Source organism: Babylonia areolata, chromosome 23 (assembly GCF_041734735.1).
Source record: "Babylonia areolata isolate BAREFJ2019XMU chromosome 23, ASM4173473v1, whole genome shotgun sequence".
NCBI lineage: Eukaryota > Metazoa > Mollusca > Gastropoda > Neogastropoda > Buccinidae > Babylonia > Babylonia areolata.
This window is the reverse complement of record NC_134898.1, coordinates 21353512-21358511: the sequence shown is the minus strand read 5'-3', so window position 1 is coordinate 21358511 and position 5000 is coordinate 21353512. Positions and strand designations below refer to the sequence as shown.

Genomic DNA, 5000 nt, shown 5'->3' with positions numbered 1-5000 from the left:
CGACGACGACGACGACAACACCACCACCACCACCACCACCACCACCAACAACAACAACACACAACACACACACACACACACACACACACACACACACACACACACACACACACACACACACACAGAGAGAGAGAGAGAGAGAGAGAGAGAGAGAGAGTATTAATGATTTTTAGAAAATAATAAAAACTTGTGTTTCTCAAGCTAATGTACAAGGACTGTATCTCAGATGTTTCTTTTCATTCCTAGTACAAAACACTTATCGTTTTTAAAGATTTTCTTCAACTGCAGCCACGTTACTAAAAGAAGAAGAAGAAGTAGAGAGAGAGAGAGAGAGAGAGAGAGAGAGAGAGAGAGAGAGAGAGAGATTGAAAGCAACTACAAAATTTTACACAGAAAGTTAACTTTCTTCGGATGAAATGTTGCTTTATGAAGGAAAGGGCTCCTCTCTCACAGATGGACCTAAATGCTCCCAGAAATAACCGATCACTTGCTTTTAGTCCGTTTCTTCAAAGAAGACAAAGACAGATTTATCTCTCATGATATGTCTTGCATCCCAGTCCCCCCCCCCCCCCCCACCCCAGGCCACAAGAAGAGATATCTTGTCCAATGCCGATCCAGATAAGACGGGACCCCGTAATGGGTTTCATCGAGAGTTCCAAGAATAGAACAAACAGACATTAACTGTGCATCAACAGCGAAGGCGAGGCTGCTTCAAATGAACGAAAGAAAAAGGAAATAAAACAAACAAAAAAGTGGAGGCTTGACTGCAGGCCAGAAATGGTCGGACACACACACACACACACACACACACACACACACACACACACGTAGCGGTGGTGGCGGTGGCGGTGAAGAGTGGCGTAAAATGGCTATCCAACCACCAGGCTTCTTGTGTCCCAGTTAACTTCACACTCTTTGTGAATTCTTCGCCTTACTCAAAATATCTCTTTTACGAAACAAAATGCGCCCAGTTATGGTCGACATATGTGTGTGTGTGTGTGTATGTGTGTGTGTGTGTGTGTGTGTGTGTGTGTGTGTGTGTGTGTGTATATATATCTTTGTACACCGCACATTGAGCGGAAGAGAGACAGGCAAGAGAGAGAGACAAAGGAATGATATGTGCAGAAAAGGAAAGGGGTGACGGATTGCGGTAGAAAGAACATCAGAAACGGATATCGCGAAGGACCAACCCTACATTCCATAAATAAAACAATTTTCTACCCTGTTTCCATATCCTCCCCCCCCGCCCCCTCTCTGTCTTCCCTCCTCTCCGTCATCCTTCCTGCTCCACCCCACCCTCCCCTACACACACACACACACACACACACACACACACACACTCTTTTTAACACCTTGACTGCCGCTGAAAATGTGTTGGTCAGAGAAGGGCCGCCACCTCGCTGGGTCGCTGGGATGAATAAGACTGAGCATGCAGGCCAGAATGTCGTATTTTGTTCAGTAAAAGCAGTGACATCAGCTCACACACACACACACATTCGCACACACACACACACACATACGCACGTGCACACACACACACACATGCACATGCACGCACGCACGCACACGCACACACAGACGAAATGCGTTTTGAGCTGATACCACACTGTTATTCAGCAGCCAAGCGGTTAACACGGTCTTTCTCAGCTACTGACCATTTTTATTTCCTTCCCTCATCTTTGCCCTGCCCACTTCCCACGTTTGTACACCCCTTGACCACTGACGTTTCGTGAAATGTGGATGTGGGATGGGTTTGAAGTACGATTACTAGTCTGTGTGTGTGTGTATATATATATATATATGTGTGTGTGTGTGTGTGGTGTGGCATTTTTTGATTTGTCCAAACGTAGTGACGCCTTTCTTTGAGAAACTGAACCAAAAACAGGAGGAGAGAGAGAGGAAATTGTAGTGAAAAAAAGACAAAAACTCCCCCCAAAAAAACCACCTATGGCCTTGACCGCTCCCACTCCCTGCCCTGATGATGACCCTTCCCCCCCCCCCCCCCACCCAGCACGTCATGATGAAGGCTGACAGCCCCTCTGGGGCCGTATTCAAGACCAACTTCATTTTGCCTTTAAGCAAGTTACCGTTGACATCGTATGTCCCGCGGGTACAGTTTACCTTGAAGGTTAAGTGATCTTCGTATTCAAGACACGGGCCGCGGGTGTGCGCTCAGGCGAGCTAACCCATCGTCAATTATTAAGCAGCCCGGTGATTCCCTTCTGCGCATGCTCTCAGTTTTACCTCTCACTGCACCACGAGAGAGAGAGAGAGTTCGCATTGCACGTGCTATCCGCAAAGCACGCCTGTTGTCTCCCCCTCAACAAAAAAAAACAACACAACGCTACAAAAGAATCCACTATGTTCAACTCTGTTTCGTGGGCAGTCACCACCCTTGGGCGGGCACTAAGGGCGAATTAGTCTTTGGGTTTGAAAACCCGGGGGTAAACTCTGAGCGTTCCTTGAATACCGGATACTGCTTACCCTCGGGCAACTTTGCCTTGCTTCAGGTAAATTAATTTGCCTGCAGGTACGATGCTGTCTTGGAAACCGGCCCCTGACTGTCAGAAGCAGTGACTTGATGTGTGCTGTGAGACAAGGGGGCAGTCAGCGGCCTTGAGGGGGCAGGAACAAGATAGGTCACCGGCAACACAACGATGAGCCGGCACTATGGAATTCATTTCCACCCTTCCCGTTGGAACTTGGTTTTTTGTTTTTGTTTGTTTGTTTGTTTGCCTGTGTGGTGGTGGGCTGAAGTACATCACACTCAACCTGTGACTTACAGAAACGGGGTTTAGATTTTTGTTGTTGTTTTTTTGGTTACCGTTATTTGAGGGGTGTTGTTGTAGCGAGAACTGGTGGCTAGACTGGACTTGTGTGTGTGTGTGTGTGTGTGTGTGTGTTTTTTGTTTTATCACTCCTATTCATTTCTCTTCTGTTACTTTTTTTGTTCGGTTTCCCCCAATGTACTGACAAAAGCAGGGGTACTTTCTTTCTTAATTCTTTCTTCTCCACCTCCCCCACCACCCCCTCGGCTCTTGCTCCCTTTGTTTTTTTAATTATTTTTTTAAAATAGTTTATATTGTTTATTTTTAACAGCTGGCATTTCTCTCGCTGCTAGGGCTGGTTCAGTGTGATTGGCTGATTCACTGGCTGATGAAATCGTTAATGCCTTCTTTCTATTCCTTCTCCCCTGCACTGTCTTTGCCGTCTTTTGTTTTTTGTCTCTCTGTCTGTCAGTCTGTCGCTGTTGCTGTCTCTGTCTCTTTTCTCGATCTCTGTCTTTATCTGTTTGCTTATCTGTCTAATTCTTTTCTCTTTTTTTTGGTCTCCTTTTCCTTTCTGTCTGTCTGTCTGTCTGTCGGTGCATGTCTGTCTCTCCTTTTGTCCTTTTGTGGACGATGTATTCTATCACATTCACTTCTTCTTCTTCTTCTGCGTTCACTCGTATGCACACGAGTGGGCTTTTACGTGTATGACCGATTTTACCCCGCCATGTAGGCAGCCATACTCCGTTTTCGGGGGTGTGCATGCTGGGTATGTTCTTGTTTCCATAACCCACCGAACGCTGACATGGATTACAGGATCTTTAACGTGCGTATTTGATCTTCTGCTTGCATATACACACGAAGGGGGTTCAGGCACTAGCAGGTCTGCACATATGTTGACCTGGGAGATCGTAAAAATCTCCACACTTTACCCACCAGGCGTTCACTTCATTAAACGTGTGTATTGTGAAGAAACTGTAAAGAAGATGGCAGCTTCCTTCTTTATTTCTTCTCACTCTACTCTTTGTTTCAACTCCATCCCCTCTCTTTCTGTTCCTATCTCTGTCACCGTTCTTCTGTCACAGTCTCCCGGTCTGTCTGTCTCTTTCTCTCTCTCTCTCTTTCTGTACTATTTGTTTACTACTTTCATTGTCTTTTTTTTGCATATCGATTAAAACACACACACACACACACACACACACACACACACACACACACACACAGAGAGAGAGAGAGAGAGAGAGAGAGAGAGAGAGAGAGTATATATATATATATATATGTGTGTGTGTGTGTGTGTGTGTGTGTGTGTGTGCTATTTGTTTACCACTTTCATTGTCTTTTTGCATATCTATTAAAACTCACACACACGCACGCGCGCACACACACACACACACACACACACACACACACACACACAGAGGCACAAACACCACCACCACCACCACCAACCGTGCCATCCATCTTCATTCTTCTCCCCACCACCTCCTAAACTGTCACACATTTTTCTTGGTGTTCTTTCTTTTTTTCTTTTTTTGTGTGTGTGTGAAACGGTAGAGGCAGCATTGAGGAAAAGACCTCCTAAGCAGTCTAGAGACGCAACGGCTAATCAGTGGGGGCCTTGCCTCTGTTATTTAGTCGTCTTCTTCCCTTTTTGTTTTTGCTAAAGGTGGCGTGACGTTGCTTTTAAACGGGTGGGCAATTGGGGCTTTTGTCCCTGATTGCAAGACGTTAGTGAGTCTGATTGCTGTGCAAAATTGTCTGCTCAGGATTCAGAATTCCGTGGTGCACAGAAAAAAAACAAACAAACAAAAAAAACCAAACAACCGAAATCTGTTGTTATTTTGTTGTTGTTCTTTTCCCTTCATCGTCGGCAAATGTCACACTTAAGAATTGTGGCAAGCTTATATATTTGTCTGTTCTTTATGTTTTTTTGTGTTGTTTTTTTGTATGAAACAATATGCTTTCTGTATGTGATGCGCTTGGAAACAGTTTAAGGCTTTTTTTTTGTCGTTTGGCGCCGTGATGACCTGATAATTGTTGTCAGTTTTTTTTTGTTTACTTTTTATCGGCTCCTTCAGCTTCTTTTGACAAACTGTCAGCATGAGTCAGTGAATGGTGCCACTGATAGGGATATATGTCATTGTGGAAAAAAAAACCAACCAACCAACCAATAACATTACAGTGTAATTGTTTGAAATAATTATGATCACTCAGTCAATCTCTCTGTGTTCA

At 44.8% G+C, this 5000-nt stretch overlaps 1 protein-coding gene across 1 annotated transcript in view; it reads left to right on the top strand.

Annotated features, from left to right (window-relative positions):
- Positions 1–5000, top strand: part of LOC143297611 (CUB domain-containing protein 2-like) — a 196518-nt gene that overhangs the window by 21574 nt on the left and 169944 nt on the right. The gene's annotated exons all lie outside the window — the stretch shown is intronic.